The 10276-nt window shown below is 39.4% G+C and overlaps 1 long non-coding RNA gene across 1 annotated transcript; it reads left to right on the top strand.

Annotated features, from left to right (window-relative positions):
• The first annotated feature begins 1887 nt into the window (after positions 1 to 1887).
• Positions 1888 to 3386, top strand: LOC140582007 (uncharacterized). The gene is made up of 2 exons (XR_011985053.1): positions 1888 to 2553; positions 2742 to 3386. It is a non-coding gene; the product is annotated as an uncharacterized lncRNA (long non-coding RNA).
• Positions 3387 to 10276: the final 6890 nt, after the last annotated feature.

A 10276-nucleotide genomic window follows, 5' to 3' on the forward strand; every position in this document is an offset into this window, starting at 1 on the left:
ATTTTATGGGACCTACTGAAATAAAGGTAGCTGATTATGAGAAAGACCTTGGTGTGTATGTTGATGCTTCCATGTCTCATTCTCGCCAGTGTGGGGAAGCAATAAAAAAGGCCAATAGGATGTTGGGGTACATCTCCAGGTGTGTGGAGTTTAAGTCAAGGGAGGTAATGCTAAGATTATACAATTCCTTGGTGAGACCTCACCTAGAATATTGTGTACAGGTTTGGTCACCATATCTTAAAAAGGACATAGCGGCCTTAGAAAAGGTGCAGCGTAGGGCCACAAGAATGATTCCTGGTCTTAGAGGAATGTCATACGAGGAAAGGTTATTTGAGCTAAATCTGTTCAGCCTCAAGCAAAGGAGACTGAGGGGGGACATGATCCAGGTCTATAAGATTCTAACAGGTTTGGATGCTGTTCAACCGAATAGTTACTTCAGCATTAGTTCAAATACAAGAACTCGTGGCCATAGGTGGAAATTAGCGGGAGAACATTTCAAACTGGATTTAAGGAAGCACTTCTTTACACAGCGTGTAGTCAGAGTATGGAATAGTCTTCCTGATAACGTAGTGCAAGCTGAATCCTTGGGTTCCTTTAAATCAGGGCTAGATAAGATTTTAACAACTCTGAGCTATTAGTTAAGTTCTCCCCAAGCGAGCTCGATGGGCCGAATGGCCTCCTCTCGTCTGTATAGTTCTTATGTTCTTATGTTCTTATATGAACTTTCAAGATATTACTATCGAAAAAAGCAACGATATAGACAATATAGATTTCCCCTCTCCGCGCTCACCCCGCCCTGCATACAACTCTGGCAGTCACACAACGAACATCAGTTTTACGAGTGCCCTTGAATGCACCGCTAAAGACAGCGCGCACACACTACAGAGACAGCGGAGAAATTAAAAAGAAAGAAAATGAGTGCGGGAGATAATGCGGCCGGTGGTAGTGCAGAATCTGACTTGGTGCCAAAACATAAATCATCTTCCATTATTTGGAGGTATTTTGGATTCAGAAAAGACGATGTAAACCAGAGTGACGTGTTGTGCAGGTCGTGCTTAACAAAAATTGCGACTAAGCAAGGTAGCACAACAAACATGTTTCACCACCTGAAACAACACCATCGCGTGCTGCATGAAGAGTGCATGACAATGAGAGAAACACCGGGGACTTCTCAGTCATCCCAAAATAAGCCAAAGCAAAGTTTGATTGCTGACGCGTTCAGTAGCGTTACGCCGTACAAGTCGACGTCCACCAGACACAAAGAAATTACAGACGCTATAACATACCACATTGCAAAAGACATGGTACCTGTGTACACAGTCTCAAAAGAAGGCTTTAAAAAAATGGTTCGGACGCTGGACAAGCGTTATAAAATACCATCCCGAACACATTTTAATCAAGTGGCCATTCCGAAACTTTATAATGAGTGTAAAATGAGTGTTGAATCCGAGCTCTGTGAAATCGATCATTTCGCCACAACCACGGACCTGTGGACGAGCCGGACAACTGAACCATACATAAGTTTAACAGTCCATTTTATCACAACAAACTTCGAACTCAAGACCCGCTGTCTGCAGACATCATTCTTCTCCGCGGAGCATACCGGGGATAATATAGCGGAGGAGATGAGAGGTGCGTTAGCAGACTGGAACTTGAAGGAGGACCAACAAGTTTGCGTGACAACTGATAATGCGTCGAACATGATAAAGGCTATGGAGGTGAATGGCTGGACGCGCCTTCAGTGCTTCGGACACAGGCTACACCTGGCAATAGGTACGTTATGTTTATTTTTAATAACTTTGAGACAGAGAGAGAGAGGTCTGTCTGTGTAAGTGAGTGAGAGAGAGAGAGAGAAAACAATCTGCATTATTATGTGGTTATTTAGCTGTTGTAATATAATCATGAATTATTTTTGTACATCTATTTTTCCAAGAAAACGCAGTGAAAGGTGACAGCCGGATCAGCCGTGCAACAGGTGTCTGCAAAAAGTTGGTGTGCCACTTCTCACATAGCTGGAAAAAGAGAGTGGCACTTGAGCAAGCCCAGAAGCGCCTCAACCTTCCAGTCCACGAACTCATCACTGAGTGTCAAACTAGATGGGGGTCTAGGGTGCTCATGATTAACAGGATTCTGGAGCAGCAGAAAGCACTCCACGAGGTCCTCTCAGAGGACAGAAACACCCGGCACCTAATTCTTGGATATCAAGATCTGGATGTGCTGGAGTCAGTCAGCAAGGCACTGGGACCACTGCTTGAATTCACGGATGCTCTGTCAGGGGAGGATTACATTAGTGTTTCACACATCAAACCAGTACTCAGCCTGTTTAACACAACCATCTTGGCACGAGAGGAGGGTGATACAGACATGACCAAGTCCTTAAAAAAGAAAATTTTGGAGTACTTGAACAGCAAGTATGAAGAGAGAGTTACACAAGAGCTCTTGGATGTGGCATCCTTCTTAGATCCAAGATACAAGACACAATACATCAGTGTCAACGACGTCCCCATCATCAAAGCCAGACTGGTGTCAGAGATGAAGATGATGGAACACAAGGTAAAAATAATGGTTAGAATGGAGTAAATGAGAAGAGTTCCTTCCATTTAAATGCATTCTTACATTTTAGTAAATATTTAAGTTTAAATTTAGCTGAATTGTGTTGTTCATAGAGTAATGATCATTCATATATAAAACTAATTAAATTCTTTTTTCTTGTTTGTTCTTTTGTTTTTACTATTTTCTAGCATTCTGTTGAGTGCAGAGAGACCAGAGTGGAAGAAGTTTCAACCCCACCCACCAAAAAGGCTAAGAAGTCGTTGGGAAGTTTCTTCAAAAGATCCACCGCAAGTGCAACAGTACCAATCGATCCCACTGCTGCCATAGAAGCTGAGCTGAGTGCCTACATCCAGTCCCCCACAATTGACAACGACAAGGACCCCCTTCTTTGGTGGAGATTAACTCACAAAGTCAACTTTCCCCGGCTCAGCAATATGGAAAGAAAATACTTGTGCATGCAGGCCACCAGCTCTCCCTCAGAGAGAATTTTTAGTGCATCAGGCAACATTGGGAGTTGTCAGAGGTCCTGTCTGAAGCCAGACATGGTTAACAAGCTAGTGTTCCTGGCAAAGAATCTGTAGAAGTTGTGCTGCCTGTAACTACCTCTCTGTTAGTAGCAAATGCATTTTCTGCATACAGTTATGTGATCTTTTGAAGAATATAAATGTTGCACTTCAATGCACTTTCAATGTTCCACCAGCTGCTGCATTTGTTATTTATTGTTAAAGCAGAGCTGCAGTAAAATGTTTGATTTGTAATTTATTTTTTTGGTAATTTATGTTAATGTTGATGACTGGCAGTGAGTTCTTAAAAATAAAACTACACTTTCCAAATTTTTTTGTATTATGATGTTTTTATTTTTCTGAGAAATGCTTGGTTTTCACCGAACCCGTAGTCATATCGTATCGTATCGATATCGAGATATCTGGCATGAAAATCGAGATATGAAATTTTGTCCATATCGTTCAGCCCTAATATACAGATATAACCAAATAAAGCAGCGCAACATTACAGTAACTAACAATAAATAAACCACTAACTTACGTGTACTATTAGAGCATTTATGTAATTTATTTTGCCAGGTAAATTAACTAAAAACCAGCTCTCACTGCTTTACGTGATATTCGGGAGAAATAGCAGATTATACATCTGAACTGCCTGGGATACAAACGTCATGCGTGTAACTAAACTCTTCAGCCAATAAGGGCAAAGGTGTGTCGTCACGGAGGCGGTTCCAGTTTGTGCAGCCGGGTGAGAGGTCGCAATGCATTGCGTCAGGATCGGAATGCGTTGCTTTAAGCCAGCGCTGTAAGCAAGTCGAACGCACCCAGTGACCGGACTGGGGAAACAAACTGAAACGTGGACTTAATACAGAGTAGTAATGACAACAACCAGAAACAGCTGATCACATGGGGATCACACATGAGGTTAACGAGGGGGCGTGGCACACGAAAGGAGTGAACAATCGGGGCAGGACAGGGGTAATGTTGGGATAAGATCTTTATCGTTTTGGAAGCCATTAAGAAAAGAATGCTCTTCTTGTTTTATCTTGTTCATTTTGTGTTTAAATGCAAAAAAAAAAACATATTTAGGTGTAATTTTGTAATTTTGGGGGGCCAGGAACCAATTAATTGATTTTCCATTACTTCTTATGGGAAAAATTCAATCAGAACTCGAACATTTTAGGATTCGATCCGAAGTCCAGAATGGATTAAGTTTGAGAACCGAGGTACCACTGTATACCGATTGGTAAAAATAAAGGTAATGGTCGATCCTAAGTTAGCCTCGAATCGACACTTAGCCCTATAGTGATATCACCTCAAACTTAATATGGTAGTGTTTCCTTTCCTTAAAACACTTAAAAGGCATAATTTATAAAACGCGCTCATTTAATAGGTCATTTAGTATATTATTTGTACGGTTTGAAACTACAGTTCGTGCCACTTATACGCATAGACAGTGAAATGTTAAGGTTTATTATAGTCTAACAAAGTAGAGATAAACAAATTCATAAAATTCATGATAAAAGTTAACAAAATATTCCTGACACAAAGTGTTACTGTTACAAACATTTCAGTTTAACTCATAAAACCAGTGTAAAAACACCAATATTCTGTGTCTTTGCAAAACCTCTTAACCTATTTCTGTCATTATACATCAAATAACTCGCATTGTGGCACATTCAGTATAGTCTTGGCATGGGACAGTGTTTGCAAACACAAAACAAAAAGAAAACTTCATGAAAGAGGCTTTGTTCTAAATGCTTTTGAAATAAGAAAGGCATGGGACTTCAGGACAGTCATTGCAAAGACAAGAGAAGCATTCAAGGAAATAATTCTCCACCTCACCAGTTTATGGTTTCCATCTATATGCCTAGGAAGAAGAATTAACATAGACTAACAATCACAACAGTATTCCTAAAAGTACAGGGTTTATTTTCAAGGCTGTAATCCCAACTGCCCCTTTGTAGCCAATCAGGGCATGAGTATTTTTCCTGTCTTCCTGTTTGATTAAACTAACTTCCTTTTTAATTATACTTTCTCACGCGGAATAAATGCCTCTCACATCATTCCGTCTCATACACAGTGCTTTTGTCTTGCATACATCATCATTCTATCTCATGCACATATCATTATTCTATTTCACATGAGCAACCATCGAATCTCACTTCTACTGTCATTCTTTCTCACAAACAGTACTATACTCTCTCACAGACACTACAATCATCTCATACAAACCTTATCATTCTTTCTCTGAGCAGACGCCACTATGCTCTCTCACAAATGCTACTATACTCTTTCACGAACACTACAATCATCTCATACAAACATTATCATTCTTTCTCACAAACACTACTATACTCTTTCACGGACACTACACTCATGTCATACAAACATTATCATTCTTTCTCGCAAACGCTACTATACTCTTTCACAAACACTACACTCATGTCATACAAACATTATCATTCTTTCTCACAAAGCTACTATACTCTCTCACGAACACTACAATCATCTCACACAAACATTATCATTCTTTCTCACAGACACTACAATACTCTCTCACAAACACTACAATTGTCTCATTCAAACATTGTCATTATTTCTTATTCACAGAACTATTCCATCTTACATCAAGACTGTGTATAAAAGTGAGCAGCGGCTCACCACTTTGTGCTGACGAGAGAATTAAAAAAATAGTTTCAGAGCACAAGACAGTACAATTGAGGTCCTTCACCATCTACAGTGAATATGTTGACTGGTGAGCAACCCAAGTTCCACTAGCAAAACTGCAAAAAATAGTTTTTTTCAGTTCTCAAACAATTAAAAAGTGTAATAAAAAGAAATGGTAATGTGAGGCAGTGGTACATTTGCATCTGCACTAGGGCATTATTGACACAGGAACACAGGTGTCCGACAATGAGCAACTTTTATTAAAGTTCTCTGTAACATTAACAGTCAACATGACAATTAAACAAAACAAACAGGCTACCCAGCAAACAGGGAACATCCCCCGGACCTTTAAGGCAGTGTTCCCCAACCTTTTTGTTGTGTTTTCCAACAAAACACCCTCCAGACTGCGATGATCTACAAAATTTTTGACTTCTATCATGGGGCGTCGACTTTTGCCTCTGACGTCAACGTCTCCACAAATCAACAAAATGGTTAATGCCCTAATCTGTACCAACCTTTTTGGAGGGTTTGAGGGAATCAATTTCTAAATTTCAAAAATTTGAAAACACTTTTCCTTTTGAATATCAAATAATAATGGATCAATTGAATTACATATTGGATTTTTGGTAAAATTTTTAGAAAGTGTCCCAACTTTTTTTTGGAAATGGGGTTTCTATTTATTTCCCCGACTATAGCTGTGTGTATATGAGAGTATGATTGTTCATGTAAAGCAGGTATAGTTGTGTGTGTATGAGAGGATATTTGTGTGTGTGTATGAGAGTATGATTGTTCATGTAAAGCAGGTATAGTTGTGTGTGTATGAGAGTATGATCCTGTGTGTGAGACCCAAGTATGAATTATGTCTCATACGGCCCCTCATAAATGTGGCCTATGTTTCATTAACTATCAAGCAGGCTACATCTCAGTTACCATTGTCAACTTAACATGGTACTCCAGCAAGCATTCTTCATTCTGTTGCACTGTAGAGTTCTGTCACTATAACAAATTCCTCCTATGTGTTAACATACCTGTCAATAAAGCTTATTCTGATTCTGATTCTGATTCTAATCGTCCAGCCCATCCACCGAAACACCGTTGAGTGGTATGTCGAGGTCGCATTACGTAGTTGCTGTTAACGTTAGCTCCCGCGTTAGTGCCGCTCCCGGATAACGCAACACCTGATGATGACGGTCTAAAAATACGCCGCATTTCCTCCTCAATGGACGCGTTAGAAGAGCACTCTGAAGACTGCCGTTGATATTGCTCCAACATTGATGACATTGTTGGGATAACGGACTCAGAGTTAAGAACATTATTTAAAAGACCTATTGCTTCATTTAGTTGCTCCCGGTCCACCATTTTCTTAGATTAAGGGGAAGGCGGAGCATAAAATCCCGCTTCTTCTAGCCTTATTTAATATAACCAATTAGCACCGTTTCCGTTTTAATCAAACTCACTCGCACACGCAACTATTCTCATTCACACATCTGATCATTCTCTCTTACATTCACATCTTTTTTTAACGTTGTGCTATGTGTATGAGAGTATGATTGTTCATGTAAACAGGTATAATTGTGTGTGTATGAGAGTATATTTGCGTGTGTGTATGAGAGTATGATTGTTCATGTAAAGCAGGTATAGTTGTGTGTGTATGAGAGTATGATCCTGTGTGTGAGACCCAAGTATAAATTATGTCTCATACGGCCCCTCATACACATTCAACAGTGCCAGCGGTCATCCACTATGCAGCGAGACTGAAGATTGACTATAACGCCCCATCTATCCGCGACCTGTTCGGTATTCCAACATCCGATACCATGCCACCCTTACTGGTTAGGCATCTCATCCTTTAAAAATGGAGACACGCCATCCCCCTCCAACATATGATGGGTGTATACAAAAAGTTTTACAATCTATACATCTTGAAATGTTACGAATTTCATTGCAGGGGTCCTCCTATCTAGTACTTAATCAGCATCAGTCTCCTCTAGTATTAGAACCAGGTCTTTGATAAACCTCAGGACAAGGGCCCCAAGTCTTATGAAAGGTCTTTAAGGACCCTCCAATTCTGGTTGCCGTTAGGGAAATGGGGATACAGCTTTTGCACAAAGTGTCCACTTTGAAATAAATGAAACAGATGATTCTTTGGCAGGCTATACTTGACTGAAATGATTGTGACTGTTGCAAAGACCCCATCCTCATATAAACTATTAATAGTGTTGAGCCAATTTTTTCTGGCCATTTAAGAAAGGCAGCAAAGGTTTTTTATACCTTTAAACATTAACAAAAACCGTTAATGTCTGTTCTTTAAAATTTACAAGTCTTTCTGTCTGTTTTTTTGTGATGTTAGTGAACGACTAAGTTAGTGTGTTAGGGGGCTTGGAGACACATCGCGATCACCAACCTAAAGTTAAACTCTAAAGCCCCTGACCACTGGTGTGTGTGCGTGTGTTTGTGCACATGAGCATGAACAAACATTTACTGAAAAAACGTATTTATTAAAATAACTAAGGCTTTATTCTGTCAAAATTAAAAAAGAAAAATAACGCCCCCGGATAGACGGGGCGTTATAGTCAATCTGTAGTCTCGCTGCATAGTGGATGACCGCTGGCACTGTTGAATGTGGCCTATGTTTCATTAACTATCAAGCAGGCTACATCTCAGTTACCATTGTCAACTTAACATGGTACTCCAGCAAGCATCTCAAATCAAGCTTGTAGATGATATAAGCTGGGACTGTGGGGTCATCTTGTAGGCTGTCTGACATTTACTGAAGAATGTCTTTATTAAAATAACTAAGGCATTATTCTTTTAAGTTTTTAATGTGTATTTGATGCATGATGCTAAATGAAGCTTACTAGTTACTATAAAATGTAATTAAATAACCATCTCCACCTTCTTTAAAATAATCAAAATATATCTTAAATTCTTACACACTTGCCTGATTCCACAGTTCCTACACCCCCCTACCCTTCCATGGCTTTTGAGACAAGAAAGCCCCCCCCCCCTTCTGTCTGCCTGGTCGATCATTTCTAGTCGCTATTTTGGTGCTTCCTCAAATCTTGTTGCCTAAATGCCTTATATCACACTCATACTAATTTAAAATTTCGCTAGAACAAAACGATCCTTATACATTTTAAGAAAAACTTAAACTATATATGTCTGGTGTTTTTTGATTCAGTTTGATTATCAACCTCTAAAGGCCACTTCTTTAAATTTCTTAGCAAAATAACAGTTACTGCTAAACTGTTTTATTCCTTGTTTGAATCATCAGTGGCTATGCCCTGCTCATTTTCAAAGAGAGTGGCATGTCGCCTCTTGACTAAACTTTTGTAAAGCAAAGCTACCCTTAAAGCACTTTGAATAAAATGTTTCATAGCGTGTTTTATACTTATTTTACAATATCACATTAACAAACAAAAAAAAGAAGGGTAAAATAACAAAAATATATACTAAAGTCTTGACTGTTCCCCGTACCTCCCCCTCAACCGATCCTTGGCTCGTGCTAAAACTTCACAATTCTGCATGCCTGGGTGCCTTGTAATGGCTATAGTGTGAATCAGTATCCTGTAATGTGTTGTATAACAAAACTAGCCCATATAATTTCAACCGAAAACATGATGACAGTGTTTTTACCATTAGAAAATAATGCATTATTTAAAATAGCATGTTTACAAGCACAACTAATGTTTTTTATCCCGTGAATTAAGATAACTAAGGCATTATTCTACCAAAGTTTTTTAAATGTTTCGATGTATGTTGATATACACTCACCTAAAGGATTACATAAGAACATAAGAAATTTACAAACGAGAGGAGGCCATTCGGCCCATCAAGCTCGTTTGGGGAGAACTTAGCTAATAGCTCAGAGTTGTTAAAATCTTATCTAGCTCTGATTTAAAGGAACCCATGGTTTTAGCTTCCACTACAATAGCAGGAAGACTATTCCATACTCTGACTACACGCTGTGTAAAGAAGTGCTTCCTCAAATTTGTTTTAAAATGTTCTCCCGCTAATTTCCACTTATGGCCACGAGTTCTAGTATTTAGACTAATATTGAAATAGTCATTTGGCTGAACAGCATCCAGACCCGTTAGAATCTTATAGACCTGAATCATATCCCCCCTTAGTCTCCTTTGCTCAAGGCTGAACAGATTCAGTTCCATTAACCTCTCCTCGTAAGACATTCCTCTAAGACCAGGAATCATTCTCGTAGCTCTTCGTTGCACCTTTTCTAAGGCAGCAATGTCCTTCTTGAGGTATGGTGACCAAACCTGCACACAGTATTCTAGGTGGGGTCTTACCAAGGAATTATATAAGTGTAACATCACCTCCCTTGACTTAAACTCCACACATCTAGAGATATAACCCAACATTCTGTTCGCCTTTTTTATTGCTTCCCCACATTAGCGAGAGTGGGACATGGAAGCATCAACATACATACCGAGATCTTTCTCGTAATCAGCTACCTTTATTTCAGTGGAACCCATAAAATATCTGTACTGTATATTTCTGCTCCCTGCATGGATTACCTTACATTTATCTGTGTT

Source organism: Paramormyrops kingsleyae, chromosome 23 (genome assembly GCF_048594095.1).
Source record: "Paramormyrops kingsleyae isolate MSU_618 chromosome 23, PKINGS_0.4, whole genome shotgun sequence".
Classification (NCBI taxonomy): Eukaryota; Metazoa; Chordata; class Actinopteri; order Osteoglossiformes; family Mormyridae; genus Paramormyrops; species Paramormyrops kingsleyae.